The sequence below is a fragment of the Callithrix jacchus genome, chromosome 5, assembly GCF_049354715.1.
Source record: "Callithrix jacchus isolate 240 chromosome 5, calJac240_pri, whole genome shotgun sequence".
Classification (NCBI taxonomy): domain Eukaryota; kingdom Metazoa; phylum Chordata; class Mammalia; order Primates; family Cebidae; genus Callithrix; species Callithrix jacchus.
In genome coordinates, this window is record NC_133506.1 from 117339544 (window position 1) to 117358436 (window position 18893).

At 46.3% G+C, this 18893-nt stretch overlaps 1 non-coding gene across 1 annotated transcript; it reads left to right on the forward strand.

Annotated features, from left to right (window-relative positions):
• Positions 1 to 3505: 3505 nt before the first annotated feature.
• Positions 3506 to 3663, forward strand: LOC118154089 (U1 spliceosomal RNA). The gene has a single exon (XR_004744016.1). It is a non-coding gene; the product is annotated as a U1 spliceosomal RNA (small nuclear RNA).
• The last annotated feature ends 15230 nt before the right edge of the window (positions 3664 to 18893 follow it).

Sequence of the window (18893 nt, forward strand, 5' to 3'; positions counted from 1 at the left end):
TGAAGAAAAAAAAAAAGAAAGAAAAAAGGTCTCAGCCAGGTGCAGTGGCTCATGCCTGTAATCCCAGCACTTTGGGAGGCCAAGGCAGGTGGATCAAACTCCTGAGGTCAGGAGTTTGAGACCAGCCTGGCCAACATGGTGAAACCCTGTCTCTACAAAAAAAAAAAAAAAAAAAAATTAGCCAGGCATGATGGCGGTTGCCTGTCATCCCAGCTACTCGGGAGGCTGAGGTGGGAGAATTGCTTGAATCTGGAAAGCAGAGGTTGCAGTGAGCTGAGATTGCGCCATTGTACTCCAGCCTGGGTGACAGAGCAAGACTCCCTCTCAAAAAAAAAAAAGAAAAAGAAAAAGAAAAAAAATCAGGGAGTGGGTTTCTTGCCCCCCCATCAGACCACGGTCCTGCTTCTTGTCCTCTGCTCTGGGAGGCCCAGAACTGTGCTGCAGCTTCTGTCACCCTGTGACCTGCATATACTGGGAGATCCATAGCTAAGACAACAGGACACCCCAGAAGCTGGGAAAGTAACACCTTGATGCCTTGTGTACTCTTCTCTAATCCACAGGATGGGCCATCAACCCACTAAAGACACAAGGTCCAGGACCAGCTGTAAAGCTCCTAAAGTCACTTGGCCAGGTTTCATTGTGTGTACTGTTGGTGTGGCCTCTGCTAACAGGTATAAAACAAATCAATGCAACCCGTCCTCCCATGCGGTGGGAATGACTGCAGCACTCCCTTCTCTCTAGGCTGAGGGAACACCGTGGAAGAGGTGCATGCATGAGATTGTATGAGCTGGATTAGATGAGTGGTGTGTGGTCCCAAGAGGGACTTTATTTTAAATCCTAATCTGAGCTGTAATTGCTGATTTACCCAGAAGTGCCTCCAAAATGTCTATCTGATGTACCACGCTTTCTGTAGGAACACTTACTCACTGTAAGTTTCCTCCAAAACAACCCTGGATGCTGTTGCAGAAATCAGGCGGTGAAGCTTGAAAACACCTACACATTCTTTCCAGAGCCGTTAGACTTTCCCCAACATAGAAGCCCTGAGTCCAGGGGGTTGTTGTGTGGAGAGCTACCCATCTTGAGGCCGCCTAAGACCACCCTTCTGTCTGTAAGTTATCCTACTAAATTACCTAAAACCAAAATTAATAAATCAAGTCAAATCAGGGAAAGAGTGGCAACCAGATGTGGAGAGTGTAAGACAATGGAGGGGTGGGACTGTGGCTCAGGGCATTCTACCAACCAAACAAAAGTCCTGTTTTTTGGGGGTGGTTATTTATTTATTTATTTATTTATTTATTTATTTATTATAGAGATGGGGTTTCTCCATGTTGGCCAAGCTGGTCTTGAATTCCTGACTTCAGGTGATCCACCCACCTCGGCCTCTCGAAGTGCTGGAATTACAGGTGTGAGCCACAGTGCCCGGCCTGGGGATTTTTTTTGAGGCAGAGTCTTGCCCTGTCACCCAGCCTATTTTAAATTTTCTTTAAAACAAAAAATTCGCTAGGCACAATGGCTCACGTCTGTAATCCCAGCACTTTGGGAGTCTGAGGCGGGTGGATCACCTGAGGTTGGGAGTTTGAGACCAGCCTGACCAACATGGAGAAACCCTGTCTCTATTAAAAATACAAAATGTTAGCCAGGCGTGATGGCGCATGCCTGTAATCCCAGCTACTTGGGAGGCTGAGACAGGAGAATCACTTGAACATGGGAGGTGGAGGTTGTAGTGAGCCAAGATCATGCCATTACACTCCAGTCTGGGCAACAAGAGCAAAACTCTGTCTCAAAACAAACAAAAAAAAAACAACTCAGTGGGGCGTGGGGGCTCATTCCTGTAATTTCAGCCATTTGGGAGGCCAAGGCAGTCAGATCACAAGGTCAGAAGTTTGAGACCAGCCTTACCAACATGGTGAAGCCCCGTCTCTACTAAAAACACAAAAATGAGCCGGGTGCGGTGGCTCATGCCTGTAATCCCAGCTACCAAAGAGGCTGAGGCAGGAGAATAGTTTGAATGTGGGAGGAGTAGGTTGCAGTGAGCCAAGATCATGCCATTGCACTCCAACCCGGGTGACAGAGTGAGTCTCCATCTAAAAAAAAAATTCAACTTTTATGTTAGATACAGATATTTATGTGCAGATTTGTTACACTGGAACATTGCATGATGCTGGGGTTTGGAGTACAGGTCCTGTCACCCTGATGGTGAGCATAGTACCTGATAGGTAGTTTTTTAGGCTTTTTTAGCCTTTCAATTTTCTACCTCATGAAAACAGTGAAGTGCATGGTTAATAGCAATTATTATATTATCATTATCTTAAAGGTTTATGATAAAGCTTTCAATGAGATCACCATGATGAAAAAAGGAAGATAATGTTTACAAAATGCCTAGCACAATGCCAAGCCCACAGTAAGAACATTGTACAAATGGGAAAAAGCTAATGTCTTTTTTTAGAGTTGGGGTTTCCCTCTGTTGCCTAGGCTACAAGTGCAGTGGTGTGATCATGGCTCAGAGCAGCCTCAAACTCCTGGGCTTGAAATCTTCCTGCCTAAGTACTCCACCCACTTCTGCTCTGTGGCTGGGATTATATTAATAGGTGTGAGTCACCATGTCCAGCTCAAAACTAACTCTTTTTGATTTCCTCCGAAGACATCCAAGACCCCAGAAATGTAGATTCAAATTTTTCCCCAAGACAATCAGTTCTATCATGGAGAATCACTAAAACCCACCCTCTGAACAAAGGCTTGCTCTATATTGTGTGTACAGACTCCAAGAGCTCCAGGAATTTAAAGGAATAGAAACCAAGGATGTCAGAACTGAAAGAAATCTTAGAAGTCAACTGGAGGCTGAGTGCCGAAGCTCACACCTGTAATCCCAGTACTAAGGGAGGCCAAAGTGAGAGGATCGCTTGAGCCCAGGAGATCAAGACCAGCCTGGGAAACAAAGCCAGACCTTGTCTCTATGATAATTAAAACAATCAGCCAGGGCCAGGCAAGGTGGCACACGCCTATAATCCCAGCACTTTGGGAGGCCGAGGCAGGTGGATCACGAGGTCAAGAGATCGAGACCATCCTGGTGAACATGGTGAAACCCCGTCTCTACTAAAAATACAAAAATTAGCTGGGCATGGCGGTGCGCGCCTGTAGTCCCAGCTACTCAGGAGGCCGAGGCAGGAGAATTGCTTGAACCCAGGAGGCGGAGGTTGCGGTGAGCTGAAATCGTGCCATTGCACTCCAGCCTGGGTAACAACAGCGAAACTCCGTCTCAAAAAAAAAAAAAAAAAAGAGGCTGGTCGAGGTGGCTCATGCCTGTAATCCCAGCACTTTGGGAGGCCGACATGGGTGGATCACCTGAGGTCCGGAGTTTGAGACCAGCCTGGCCAACAAGGTGAAACCTCATCTCTATTAAAAAAAAAAAAAAAAGAAATAGATTTGTCTTCAAATAACAGGAAAACAGAAAATAATAGGGGCTTTAATAAGACAGTACATTATTTCTCTTTCTCATAAACTCTCAATACTTTATGGCAGGAGGGATACCATGATCCTGAAGGTGGTTTTCTCAGGGCAAGGCTCATCCATTGCACTCTGGATTTGCTGACTCCTGTGATTTCCCCTAATGTGGGAAACTCAACTGCGTAGATTGTGGTAGTGGGGAACTGTTCGCATTCTATTGAAATAAAAATAATTTTAAAAAAAACAACACTCAGAGACTGGTGGCCTAGGGCTGGTATGACAGCTCTGCTCCATAAAATCCTTAGGGGCCGGGCGCGGTGGCTCAAACCTGTAATCCCAGCACTTTGGGAGGCCGAGGTGGGTGGATCATGAGGTCAAGAGATCGAGACCATCCTGGTCAACATGGTGAAACCCCGTCTCTACTAAAAATACAAAAAATTAGCTGGGCATGGTGGCGCGTGCCTGTAATCCCAGCTACTCAGGAGGCTGAGGCAGGAGAATTGCCTGAACCCAGGAGGTGGAGGTTGCAGTGAGCCGAGATCGCGCCATTGCACTCCAGCCTGGGTAACAAGAGCGAAACTCCGTCTCAAAAAAAAAAAAAATTCCTTAGGGATCCAGGCTCATTGGACTTACGGTTCCACCATTCCTCTATGGTCCAAAATGGCAGCCACATGTCCTGCCATCAATGCTCTCATCCTTTTCTCATCATTTTACTTGAAACCTTTCTAGTAAAATTCACATTCATGATTTCACTGTGTTGATTCCAAATCTGTAACTCAGTCCAGCTCTTTTTATTTTTATTTTTCTTGAAGCAGAGTCTTGCTATATTCTCCAGGTTGGTCTTGAACTCCTGGCCCCAAGAGATCCTCCCAGTCCAGCTCTTTTTTTTTTTTTTTGAGACGGAGTTTTGCACTTGTTGCCCAGGCTGGAGTGCAATGGCCATGGCATGATCTCGGCTCACTGCAACCTCTGCCTCCTGGGTTCAAGCAATTCTCCTGCCTCAGCCTCCTGAGTAGCTGGGACTACAGGTACATGCCACCATGCCCAGCTAATTTTTTTGTATTTTTAATAGAGACAGGTTTCACCATGTTGGCCAGGCTTGTCTCCAACTCCTGGCATCAAGTGACCCACCTGCCTCATCCTCCCAAAGTGCTGGAATTACAGGCAGGAGCCACTAGGCCTGGGCATTTTTTTTTTTTCTTTTTCTTTTTTGTTGTTGTTTGTTTGTTTGAAGACAGAGTTTCTGGCCGGGCGCGGTGGCTCACGCCTATAATCCCAGCACTTTGGGAGGCTGAGGCGGGTGGATCACTAGGTCAAGAGATCGAGACCATCCTGGTCAACATGGTGAAACCCCGTCTCTACTAAAAATACAAAAATTAGCTGGGCGTGGTGGCGCAGCCTATAGTCCCAGCTACTCGGGAGGCTGAGGTAGGAGAATTGCTTGAACCCAGGAGGCGGAGGTTGCGGTGAGCTGAGGTGGCGCCATTGCACTCCAGCCTGGGTAACAAGAGCAAAACTCCGTCTCAAAAAAAAAAAAAAAAAAAAAAAAAAGACAAGAGTTTCCATCTTCTTGCAGATTGGAGCGCAGTGGTGCCATGTCAGCTCACTGCAACCTCCACCTCCAGGTTCAAGTGATTCTTCCGCCTCAGCCTCCAGAGTAGCTGGTACTACAGGCATGCGCCACCGCGCCCTGCTAATGTTCGGATTTTTTAGTAGAGACGGGGTTTCACCATGTTGGTCAGGACGGCATGGCTATTTTTATAAAGTTCATAGTATGCTCTGGAAGTGAAAACCTGCATGTGGCGCCCACCGAAAGTCAGAGACATCTGATACTCTAAGATTGGACCCCACAGGAGGGCGCTCCAGGGGTCCTGCTGACCTCATCCTGCCCAAAGGGGACGCTCTCTGCAGAGGTTCTGAGATCTTAGTACTAAGCCCTTCTTAGAATTTTCTCTTGCTCTTGCAAAACTGTTTGGCCCCGACATTGTTTGGAATCTGGAGTTTGCTGTTGAATGGGAAAATGGAAAGGTCCTGCATGTACCCGGGCTTTTGTGCCGCAGCTATAACGCAGGGGGAGCCTGGCTAACGTGTGACACCCTCCTTTGGTAGTGTTTGGCCCCAGGGCTCTTTGGAGTATGGGGAGGTTTGGCCCTTTTTTCTTTTTCTTTTTGAGACAGTCTTGCTCTGTCGCCCAGGCTGGAGTGCAGTGGCACGATCTTGGCTCACTGCAACCTCTGCCTCCTGGATTCAAGCGATTCTCCTGCCTCAGCCTCCCAAGTAGCTGGGATTACAGGTGCCTGCCACCACCCACACTTGGCTAATTTTGTATTTTAGTAGAGTTGGGGTTTCACCATATTGGTCAGGCTGGTCTCCAACTCCTGACCTCAGGTGATCCACCTGCCTTGGCCTCCCAAAGTTCTGGGATTAAAGGCCTGAGCCACCACGCCTGGTCTGGGGTTTGGCCCTTAAAAAGCAAACTGCTGGCCGGGCCCGGTGTCTCATGCCTGTACTCCCAGCACTTTGGGAGGCCAATGACAAGGTGGGCTGATGACAAGTTCAGGAGTTCGAGACCAGCCTAGCCAACATAGTGAAACCCCCCATCTCTACTAGAAATACAAAAATCAGTCGGGTGTGGTGGCACACGTCTATAGTCCCAGCTACTTGGGAGGCTGAGGCAGGAGAATCTCTTGAACCTGGGGGCAGAGGTTGTAGTGAGCTGAGACTGTGCCATTGCCCGCCAGTGTGGGTGACACATTGAGACTCCGTCTCAAAAAAAAAAAAAAAAATCAAACTGCTGGCCAGCATGGTTGCTCATGCCCGTAATCCAGGTGGGCAGATCACCTGACATCAGGAGTTCAAGACCAGCGTGGGCAGCATGGTGAAACCCCATCTCTACTACAAATACAAAAATTAGCCAGACATGATGGTGCACACCTGTAGTCCCAGCTACTCTCGAGGCTGAGGCAGGAGAATTGATTGACCTGGGAAGCAGAGATTGCAGTGAGATGAGATAGCCTCACTATACTCCAGCCTGGGTGACAGAGTGAGACTTCGTCTAAAAAATAAAAAAGAAATGAAACTGCCATGGAGACTGCTTTACTCAAAATTTTGGTTCACAACCTTCATTGGATTACCTATTGGGCAAAGCAAAACTGGCAGACTTGTACTGCTACCTCATGGCTAAGGTTCCAAGCTGTTAGATCTTCGTTAATGTGTGTATACATGTCTAGATGTGTTTATTTATATGTGCGCTTATTGTTACATGTTGTACCAAAATTGGCTAGTAAGTAAAAGAGTGCTCATAAATTAAGTCTAAGCAATTTTCAAGTTCACGTGACTTAAAGTAAAACTTTACTAAACAAGCTAGCTTAAAAATTATTGGTAGAATAAATGGAAATGCCTTCAGAATTGTCAGATACATTTTGTCTGAATTTTATGTTTGTCTTCACTAGATTTTTTTTTTTTTGAGACTGAGTCTTGCTCTGTCACCCAGGCTGGAGTGCAGTGGCATGATCTCAAACTGCAACCTCCGCCTCCCGGGTTCAAGCGAGTCTCCTGTCTCAGCCAAGCAGCTGGGATTACAGGCATGCACCACACTTAGCTAACTTTTGTATTTTTAGTAGTAGTGGGGTTTCACCATGTTGGCCAAGCCGTTCTCGAACTCCTAACCTCAGGTGATCTGCCCGACCTGGCCTCCCAAAGTACCGGAATTACAGGTGTGAGCCACCTCACCCGCCTGGGCCTGCTAGATATTATTATTATTTGAGACGGAGTTTCGCTCTTGTTGCCCAGGCTGGAGTGCAGTGGTGTGATCTCAGCTCACCACAACCTCTGCCTCCCGGGTTCAAGCGATTCTCCTGCCTCAGCCTCACAAGTAGCTGGGATTACAAGAATGCACCACTATGCCTGGCTGATTTTGTGTTTTTAGTAGTTTTTGGTTTCTCCATGTTGGTCAGGCTAGTCTTGAACTCCAGACCGCAGGTGATCCACCTGCCTTAGCCTCCCAAAGTGCTGGGATTACAGGTGGGAGCTGCTGTGCCCTGCCCTGCTCTGCTAGATATTTTTAGTTGTCAGTGTTAATTCAAGCTGGGAGCTGTTTGAGGTGAGCCTGCCTCCCATTCTATTCAAAGTCTCACTGAGATAAATGCATATCTGATTGCTTCCTTCGGAAAGCCTAATAGGAAACTCAAAAGAATGCTATGGCCAGCCCTGTGGCTCAGGCTTGTAATCCCAGCACTTTTAGAGGCTGAGGTTTTAGTGAGCCAAGATAGCACCATTGCTCTCCAGACTGGAGATAGAGTGAGATTCTGTCCCCCCGCAAAAAAGAATGTAACCTCTTCTCACACCTACCTGTGACCTGGCAGCCCCAACCCCCATCCCTGCTTCCAGTTGGCCTGCCTTTCCTGACTAAGCAATGTTTGTTTTACATATGTTGATTGATATCTCATGTCTCCCCCTACATTTTTTTTTGATGTGGAGTTTAGTTCTGTCGCCAGGCTGGAGTGCAGTGGCACAATGTTGGCTCACTACAGCCTCTACCTCCAGGTTCAAGCAATTCTCCTGCCTCAGCATCCCAAGTAGCTGGGATTATAGGTGCCCACCATCACACCTGGCTAATTTTTGTATTTTTAGTAGAGACATGTTGTCCTGTCTGGTCTCGAACTCCTGACCTTGTGATCTGCCTGCCTCAGCCTCCCAAAGTGTTGGAATTACAGGTGTGAGCCACCGTGTCCAGCATGTCTCCCTTTTTATTTTTATTTATTTATTTTGAGGCGGAGTTTCACTCTTGTTAACCAGGTTGGAGTGCAATGGCGCGATCTCCGCTCACCACAACCTCCGCCTCCTGGGTTCAAGCAATTCTCCTGCCTCAGCCTCCTGAGTATTTGGGATTACAGGCACGCGCCACCATGCCCAGCTAATTTTTTGTATTTTTAGTAGAGATGGGGTTTCACCATGTTGACCGGGATGGTCTTAATCTCTTGACCTCGTGATCCACCTGCCTTGGCCTCCCAAAGTGCTGGGATTACAGGCGTGAGCCACTGCGCCCGGCCATGTCTCCCTTTTTAAAAGTAAAAAATTCAGTACCGTGAATGTAATAAATGTTTTAGGTAAACTTTTTGTGTAAATTAAAAGCTTAAAGTTAAAAAAAATGCTTTTAAATTATTTTACTTTTTTGGGGGGAGATGAATTCTTGCTCTGTCTCCCAAGCTGGAGTGCAGTGGGATGATCTCAGCTCACTGCATCCTCTGCCTTCAGTGTTCAAGCAATTCTGCTGCAGCCTCTTGAGTAGCTGGGATTACAGGCACGTGCCACCACGACCGGCTAATTTTTTAATTTTTAGTAGGGGTGTAGCCATGTTGTCCATTCTGGTCTTGAACTCACCTCAAGTGGCCCGCCCACTTTAGCCTCCCAAAGTGCTGGGATTACAAGCATGAGCCACAGCATCAGGCCTTAAAGTTATTTTTAATGCTCATTTAATATCTGGGTCAGTTCCAATTAAGAAAGGGTCATGGTGGCCGGGTGTGGTGGCTCACGCCTGTAATCCCAGAACTTTGGGAGGCCGAGGCAGGCAGATCACCTGAGGTTGGGAATTCAAGACCAGCCTGACCATGTGGAGAAACCCCATCTCTATATTAAAAAGAAAAGAAAAGAAAAGAAAAGAAAAAAAAAGGTTATGGTCAGGCACAGTGGCTCACACCTCTAATCCCAGCACTTCGGGAGGCCGAGGTGGGAGTATCACCTGAGGTCTGGAGTTCTAAACCACCCTGGCCAATATGTCGAAATCTGATCTCTAGTAAAAATACAAAAAATTAGCCAGGTATGGTGGCACGTGCCTGTAGTCCACCCCGTACTTGGGAGGCTGAGGCAGAAGAATTGCTGGAACCTGGGAGGTGGAGGTTGCAGTGAGCCTAGATTGCGCCACTGCACTCCAGCCTGGAGGACAGAGGAAGATTCCTTATCAAAAGAAAAAAGAAAAAGAAAAAAAAAAAGAACGTGTTGTAATATGGGAAAGTATGTTTCTAAAATTGTGAAGTTGTTCTTATCTATAAGTGCCCATATCTAATGGGCAGGAATTCTTGCTGTTTAGGGTTTCACAATTTAGTAACCTAAATTTTAGGTTACTATGGATAAAACTCTAGTTAACATGTAATTTCATATACAAAATGTGACAGAAGACCAGGCTCGGTGGCTCATGCATGTAATCCCAGCACTTTGGGAGACCGAGATCGGGAGTTCAAGACCAGCCTGACCAACATGGAGAAACCCCGTCTCTACTAAAAATACAAAAAATTAGCTGAGTGTGGTGGCGCATGCCTGTAGTCCCAGCTACTTGTGAGGCTGAGGCAGGAGAATTGCTTGAACTCAGGAGGCAGAGATTGCGGTGAGCTGAGAACATGCCACTGCACTTCAGCCTGGGCAATGAGAGTGAAAATCCCGTCTCAAAAAAAAAAAAAAAGTGACAGAAAGGGTTATGTTATTAGTGGAAAATATAATTTTTTCCTTTTTTCTTTTCTTTTTTTTTTTTTTTTTGAGATGGAGTTTCACTCTTGTTACCCAGGCTGGAGTGCAATGGCGCTATCTCGGCTCACCGCAACCTCCGCCTCCTGGGTTCAAGCAATTCTCCTGCCTCAGCCTCCTGAGTAGCTGGGATTACAGGCGTGCGCCACCATGCCCAGCTAATTTTTTCTGTTTTTAGTAGAGATGGGGTTTCACCATGTTAACCAGGATGCTCTCAATCTCTTGACCTCATGATCCCCCCACCTCGTCCTCCCAAAGTGCTGGGATTACAGGCGTAAGCCACTGCTCTTGGCCCCTAAAAATAATTTTTTTCGAATTCAGAGGTTATCTAAAAGTTCAAATTACAGAATGGAAAAGGTTATTTATGAAACAATTTAATAAGGAGTTATTAAGTAGGGGAGGATGATATGGGAAAAGTTTAAATAATAAAACATTCTTTAAAACCTGATAAAGGCCGTGTGTGGTCGCTTGTGCCTGTAATCCAAGCACTTTGGAGGCCAAGGCGGGCGGATCACTTGAGGTCGGGAGTTCAAGACCAGCCTGACCAACATGGTGAAACCCTGTCTTTTTAAAATTAAAAATAGGCCGGGCGCGGTGGCTCACGCTTGTAATCCCAGTACTTTGGGAGGCCGAGGCAGGTGGATCACCAGGTCAAAAGATCGAGACCATCCTGGTCAACAAGATGAAACCCCGTCTCTACAAAAAATACAAAAATTAGCTGGGCATGGTGGTGCCTGCCTGTAGTCCCAGCTACTCGGGAGGCTGAGGCAGGAGAATTGCTTGAACCCAGAAGGCGGAGGTTTCGGTGAGCCGACATGGGGCCATTGCACACAAGTCTGGGTAACAACAGCGAAACTCCGTTTCAAAAAATAAAATTAAATTAAAAATAAGTATTTAAAATTTTTTAAAAATAAAGGGCCGGCTGCGGTGGCTCACGGCTGTAATCCCAGCAGTTTGGGAGGCCGAGGCGAGTGGATCACGAGGTCAAGAGATCGAGAACATCCAGGTCAACATGGTGAAACCTCGTCTCTACTAAAAATACAAAAAATTAGCTGGGCATGGTGGCGTACGCCTGTAATCCCAGCTACTCAGGAGGCTGAGGCAGGAGACTTGCTTGAACCCAGGAGGCGGAGGTTGCAGTGAGCCGAGTTAGCGCCATTGCACTCCAGCCTGGTTAACAAGAGCGAAACTCCGTCTCAAAACAAAACAAAACAAAAACCATTTTCATAGTTAAAGCTCTTAAAGTAAAAAAAGAAGTATTGTAAAAAATGCATCCGAAGTTTAGCAATTAGCAATTTTTTTTTTTTTTTTTTAAAGGAGTTTTGCTCTTGTTGCCCAGGCTGGAAGGCATTGTCGCGACCTCGGCTCACCGCAACCTCTGCCTCCCGAGTTTAAGCAATTCCCATGCTTTAGCCTCCCAAGTAGCTCGGCTTACAGGCATGCGCCACCACGCCCGGCTAATTTTGTATTTTTTTTATTTTTTAAGAGACTGGGGTCTCAGTATGTTGCCCAGGCTGGAGCGCAGTGGCTATTCACAGTCGTGATCCCACTACTGATCAGCATAGGAGTTTTGATCTGCTCAGTTTCCGACCTGGGCTGGTTTACCCCTCCTTAGGCAACCTGTGGTCCCCCACTCCCGAGAGGCCACCATATTGATGCCGAACTTAGTACGGACACCCAAGCGGCAAGCGATTACTCCAGCCTCAGTCTCCCAGTAGCTGGGACTACAGGAAGGCACCACCTCGCCGGGCTAATTTTGTATTTTTAACAGAGATGGGGTTTCTCCACGTTGATCAGGCCGGTTTGGAACTCCTGACCTCAGGTGATCTGCCTGCCTAGGCCTCCCAGAGTACTAGGATTACATACGTGAGCCACCGCACCTGGCCCAATTATTTTTTTAAATTTAGTTAAGCATTAAGCTGGATTTAGTGTAAAGCCAGATTTCACATACATACATCGATTCACGCTAGGTTTACTGTTTTGCATGGATAGTGCTAGCGTACTTATTGACATGTGCCTAAAGTGAATTCCGTTTTCTTTTTCTTTCTTTCTTTTTTTTTTTTTTTTGAGACGGAGTTTCGCACTTGTTACTCAGGCTGGAGTGCAATGGCGTGATCTCGGCTCACCGCAACCTCCGCCTCCTGGGTTCAGGCAATTCTCCTGCCTCAGCCTCCTGAGTAGCTGGGATTACAGGAACGTGCCACCATGCCCAGCTAATTTTTTGTATTTTTAGTAGAGACAGGATTTCACCATGTTGACCAAGATGGTCTCGATCTCTTGACCTCGTGATCCACCCGCCTCGGCCTCCCAAAGTGCTGGGATTACAGGCTTGAGCCACCGCACCCGGCCAAAGTGAATTTATTAATTTCACAAATATTGGTGATTTAAGAATATTGAATTGTGTATTAGGGATAAAAGCTTTTTTTTTTTTTTTTTCTGAGATGGAATTTTGCTTTGTCACCCAGGCTGGAATGCAGTGGCGCCATCTTGGTTCACTGCAACCTCCACCTCTGGGTTCAAGCAATTCTCCTGCCTCAGCCTCCTGAGTAGCTGGGATTACAGGCATGCACCACCATGTCCGATTAATTGTGTTGTATGTTTAGTAGAGAGGGGATTTCACCATATTGGCCAGGCTGGTCTCAAACTCGTGACCTATGATCTGCCTGCTGTGGCCTCCCAAAGTGCTAGGATTACAGGTGTGAGCCACCGCACCCAGCCTCATTATGTGGGTTTTTTGGGACCTAGGTAAAACTGTTGCCTCTAGGGAAAATTAAGTAGGAAAACTTGGAGTTGATTTTCTGTTTATTTGTTTTTGCTTCTAGTTTTCATTCCTTTGCTGTTTTTTCTCCTCTGGCTTTGCTTGTATATCCATACATATAAAGCAATGGTGCTTTTTAGTTTCTAGTGGAAGGCTTTGCTTCTGTCAATAGTTATTTTGTTTCCTATACAGTTCTAGCAAGTCATCATTTTTCATTTATCTAGAAATCCTAAGTTTCCTTTGTTGGGCAGCAGGAATTAATGGAGCACAGCAACTTTCTATCCTTAAACTTTTCTGGATTTTAAGCTTCCTGATACTTTAAATGTGTTAAGTATACTCTTTTTTTTTTGAGACGGAGTTTTTGCTGTTGTTACCCAAACTGGAGTGCAATGGCGCAATCTCGGCTCACCGCAATCTCCGCCTCCTGGGTTCAGGCAATTCTCCTGCCTCAGCCTCCTGAGTAGCTGGGACTACAGGCGCGCACCACCATGCCCAACTAATTTTTTTGTATTTTTAGTAGAGGGTTTCACCTTGTTGACAAGGATGGTCTTGATCTCTTGATCTCGTGATCCACCCACCTCAGCCTCCTAAAGTGCTGGGATTATAGGCGTGAGCCACCACGCCCAGCCAATTTTTTTTTTTTTTCTGAATTGTACTTTAGGTTCTGGGGTACATGTGCAGATCGTGCAGGATTGTTGCATAGGTACATACATGGCAATGTCATTTGCTGCCTCCATCTCCCTGTCACCTACATCTGGCATTTCTCCCCATGCTATCTCTCCCCAACTCCCCACCCCCCGCTGTCCCTCCCCTATTTCCCCCCAACAGACCCCAGTGTGTGATGCTCCCCTCCCTGTGTCCATGTGTTCTCATTGTTCAACACCCACCAGTGAGTGAGAACATGCAGTGTTTGATTTTCTGTTCTTGTGTCAGTTTGCTGAGAACGATGTTCTCCAGGTTCATCCATGTCCCTACAAAGGACGCAAACTCATCATTTTTTATGGCTGCATAATATTCCATGGTGTTTATGTGTCACATTTTCCCTGTCTAGTCTATCATCGATGGGCATTTGGGTTGGTTCCAGGTCTTTTCTATTGTAAACAGTGCCACAATGATCATACATGTGCATGTGTCTTTATAATAGAACAATTTATAATCCTTTGGATATATACCCAGTAATGGGATTGCTGGGTCAAATGGAATTTCTATTTCCAGGTCCTTGAGGAATCGCCACACTGCCTTCCACAATGGTTGAACTAATTTACACTCCCACCAACAGTGTAAAAGTGTTCCTATTTCTCCACATCCTCTCCAGCATCTGTTGTCTCCAGATATTTTAATGATTGCCATTCTAACTGGTGTGAGATGGTATCTCAATGTAGTTTTGATGGTGTTGATTTTAGTGTAAGGTGTCAGGAAGGGGTCCAGTTTCTGCTTTCTGCACATGGCTACCAGTTTTCCCAACACCATTTATTAAACAGGGAATCCTTTCCCCATCGCTTATCAAAGATCAGATGGTTGTAGATGTGTATGCCTGGCTAATTTTTGTATTTTTGGTAGAGACGGGATTTGACCATATTGGCCAGGCTGGTCTCGACCTCTTGATCTTGTGATTAGACTACCTTGGGCTCCCAAACTGCTGGGATTACAGGTGTGAGCCACCGCACCCAGCCGAGAATCATTTTTTTTTTTTTTTTTGATATGGAGTTTTGCTCTTGTTGCCCAGGCTGGAGTGCAATGGTGTGATCTCAGCTCACTGCAACCTCCACCTTCCAGGTTCAAGCGATTCTCCTACCTCAGCCTCCAGAGTAGCTGGGATTAACCATGCCCGGCTAATTTTTGTATTTTTAGTAGAGATGGGGTTTCACCATGTTGGCCAGGCAGGTCTCAAACTTCTGACCTCAGGTGATCTGTCCACCTCGGCTTCCCAAAGTGCTGGGATTACCGGCATGAGCCACCATGCCCAGCCAGAAAGCTTTTTTAGGGTTTGAATTCTCTGGAAACATTGGAGAAAGACTATCCTCACCATCCACACTACAAGAAAACTTCAGGACCTTGGGCTTTGGGTTCATGGTCTTGCAACTGGGAAGTGTCCCTGTGTACTTTTGGAACTGTGCACCCTTTGGAACCCTTGAGGTAAAGCTAACCAGGGACATTTCTCCCAAGAAGAAGATGGGATCCTTGATATGAACAGCTTTTCTCAAGTTCACAGATGAAGACTTCTACGATCTGCCGGGTGTGGTGGCTCACCCCTGCAATCCCAGCACTTTGGGAGGCTGAGGCAGGTGGATCACCAGCCTGGCCAAATTGTGAAACCTCATCTCCACTAAAAATACAAAATTAGCTGGGCGTGGTGGTGCGTTCCTGTAATCCCAGCTACTCAGGAGGCTGAGGCAGGAGAATCGCTTGAACCCAGGAGTTGGAGGTTGCAGTGCGCCAAGATTGCACCACTGCACTCCAGCCTGGGCTACAGAGTGAGATTCTGTCTAAAAAAAAAAAAAAAGAATTCTACTATCATGAAACTCTTATCTTTGAATATTTTTTTCTTGCTTATGCCTCTATAAAAAAAAACTGAAGTGGAAAAGGGGTCTGTTATGTACACTGCTGGGGTATACTTTCATTTGTGAAGGAGTTTGCAGTCTTATACATGTATAACCTTGTACTGTGATAGATAAAAGATGAAGGCCCAATATAGGTAAGAAACTTTAATGGTACATACGTTGCCTCATAATCGGTCAAAAACAAAACATTGGTTCACTCTTCTTAACCCACATCGTGGGTTAAAGAGAACATTTCCAGGAGGCCTTTGCTTTTCTAAAAGGGCATTATTTGTGAGGTCCTTTTTCTGTGGTTTAAAGTAAAAGAAGCAATGATTAGAAATGCATCCTTCATGATAGGTTCCTCCCCTTCCTGCATTCAAGTGATTCTCCTGCCTCAGCCTCCTGAGTAGCTGAGATTACAGAAGCCCGCTATCATGCTCGGCTAATTTTTGTATATTTCATAGAGACAGGATTTCACCATGTTGACCAAGTTGGTCTTGAACTCCTAACCTCAGGAGATCCACCCACCTGGGCCTTCCAAAGTGCTGGGATTACAGGCGTGAGCCACTGTGCTCGACCTCATGATAGGTTCTATAGCGAATTCTACTGTAAAGGCTACAGTTACACAACAGATTTTAAATTCTCTTGTGAAAGTTATAACTGGAATTGGTTAAACAGAAAAGTATCTGTGCAGCTGCTAACACTTGTGACCTATGGAGAAATGCATCAAATGTAGGTTACGAAAATTCAGTTGTAGGCCGGGCATGGTGGCTCATGCCTATAATCCCAGCACTTTGGGAGGCTGAGGCTGGTGGATCACCTGAGGTTAGCAGTTTGAGACCAGCCTGCCCAACATGGTGAAAACCCATCTCTACTAAAAATAAAAAATTAGCTGGGTGTGGTGGCAGGTGTCTGTAGTCCCAGCTACTCGGGAGGCTGAGGAAGGAGAGTTGCTTGAACCCAGGAGGTGGAGGTTGCAGTGAGCCGAGATCACAGCACTGCACTCCATCCTGGGTAACAGAGTGAGTTTCTGTCTCAAAAAAAAAAAAAAAAAAAGCCAGGCACACTGGCTCTTGCCTGTAATCCTAGCACTTTGGGAGGCTGAGGTGGGTGGAGTCTCACCACGTCATTTTCAGGTTAAGATGTCCTCATGGTGGTTGCATGTTTCTTTCAGCTTCTGTTATTCCAGTTCAAGAGAGACCATTTGCCATTCTAGAGATGGCTGCATGCAAGCACTGAAAACCTTTGAGAGACTATAGCACACCAGGGAGACTATTATTATGAATATTGGGAGGATAATACCAAGAGTTTGGAGCATGCTCCTTACCCAGGGTCCCCATAAACCAAACCACCTAAAATTAAATAAAGAATGAGCTAGATGAAGAGTCTACTCGCTTGACTAAGTGGTCTTTTCGTTAATCCCCTATAACTGTTTGTTTTGTTTTTAGAGATGAAGTCTTGCTCTGTCATCCAGGCTGGAGTGCAGTGGCATAATCTCAGAGCTCACTGCAACCTCCACCTCCTGAGTTCAAGCAATTCTTCTGCCTCAGCCTCCCAAGTAGCTGGGACTACAGGCACATGCCACCATGACCGGCTAACTTTTTTATTTCTTTATTTTTTGAGACAGAGTTTCGCTGTTGTTACCCAGACTGGAGTGCAATGGCACGATCTCGGCTCATCGCAACAGCTGCCTCCTGGGTTCAAGCAATTCTCCTGCCTCAGCCTCCCAAGTAGCTGGGACTACAGGTGCGCACCACCATGCCCAGCTAATTTTTTTATTTTTAGTAGAGATGGGGTTTCACCTTGTTGACCAGGATGGTCTCGATCTCTTGACCTCGTGATCCACCTGCCTCGGCCTCCCAAAGTGCTGGGATTATAGGCGTGAGCCACTGTGCCTGGCCACTTTTTTATTTTTAGTAGACCCAGGGTTTCATCATATTGACCAGGTTGGTCTCAAACCCCTGACCTTGTGATCTGCCTTACTCAGCCTCTCAGTGTTGGGATTACAGGCGTGAGCCACCGCTCCCAGCTCCGGTTTTGTTTTTTCTTCTACAAATCTCTATAACAAACATTTCTGATAGCATAGGTACCCAGCTCCTGAAGTTCCCATTGCATCTTTTAACCAAGTTCATTTCCTCTTGCCTAGAGACAATCAAGAGTCAGATGATCATGCAACAAAGGTTCCAGCCAGTTCCATGTGAAGACACCACCCCTGGACATGAAGAAGCTAGCTACTCCGCCTCCACTAGATAGAACACTGCGAGTTCCATGATCCCCAATAGATAGAGACTATACCCCAAGCCAGCATGAAGCAGTTACAGAAAAAAAGACCATCAGTATTTAAACTCACAAAAAACTCTGTAACAAGGCCTTTGAGCCTCTATGCTAGGGCCCTCTCTCACACTTTCATTTTCAATAAATCCCTTCATAGCTTCCTTGCTTTGTGTGTTTTGTCCAAGTCTTTGTTCAAGACGCCAAGAACCTGGACACCCTCCACTGTCAACACCACTAATTTCTCTAAAACAAAAACCAGATTTTATTACTTCCTCACTTAGGAGTCCTCCATTAGCTCCTTGATAGATTCATTAGTGCTATAAAAATCACCTATGGTACTTTTTATTCTTTTTTTTTGTTTTTTGAGATGGAGTTTTTCTCACGTTGCCTGGGCTGGAGTGTAATGACCTGATCTCGACTCGATGCAACCTCTGCCTCCTGGGTTCAAGAGATTCTCCTGCCTCAGCCTCTGGAGTAGCTGGGATTACAGGCGCTGGCCACCACACCAGCTAATTTTTTGCATTTTTAGTAGAGACGGGGTTTCACCATGTTGGCCAGGCTGGTGTTGAATTCCTGACCTCAGGTGATACACCTAGGCCTCCCAAAGTGCTGGGATTACAGGCATGAACCACCGCACCTGGCCTATTACATATTTTTTAACTACCTCCTCATAACTTCATGAATAGGTATTTTCTTTTTTTTTTTCTTTTGAGACGGAGTTTCGCTCTTGTTACCCAGGCTGGAGTGCAATGGAGCGATCTTGGCTCACCGCAACCTCCGCCTCCTGGGTTCAGGCAATTCTCCTGCCTCAGCCTCCTGAGTAGCTGGGATTACAGGCACGCGCCACCACGCCCAGTTAATTTTTTGTATTTTTAGTAGAGACAAGGTTTCACCATGTTGACCAGGATGATCTCGATCTATTGACCTCGTAATCCACTCGCCTCGGCCTCCCAAAGTGCTGGGATTACAGGCTTGAGCCACCGCGCCCAGCATGAGTAGGTATTTTCTACTTCACAACTGCCGATAGTGAAACATAAAAGATTAAAATAATTTGCCTGAAGTTCCTGGACCATACATAGTGGAACTGAGCTTTAGAGCCAGGCAATCTGACTTAAGAGTTCAACTTAACTCCAAGGCCCTTCCTGGTTAGAATCCTCTGCATGTGATTCTAACAGGTTAACTCCGATAGGGCAACTATTTTATGTTCATTATGGAACCCTCTTTGGCCAACACAGTGCCTGGCACGCAGGAGGTGGTCCTGGGGCATTTGATGACCTCTAGGCAGTGGAGGGGCAGTCGAGGAAGACCAGGGCCCCAGGCGCCTACATGGGCGGGATGCACAAGATCGGGCCTTGGCG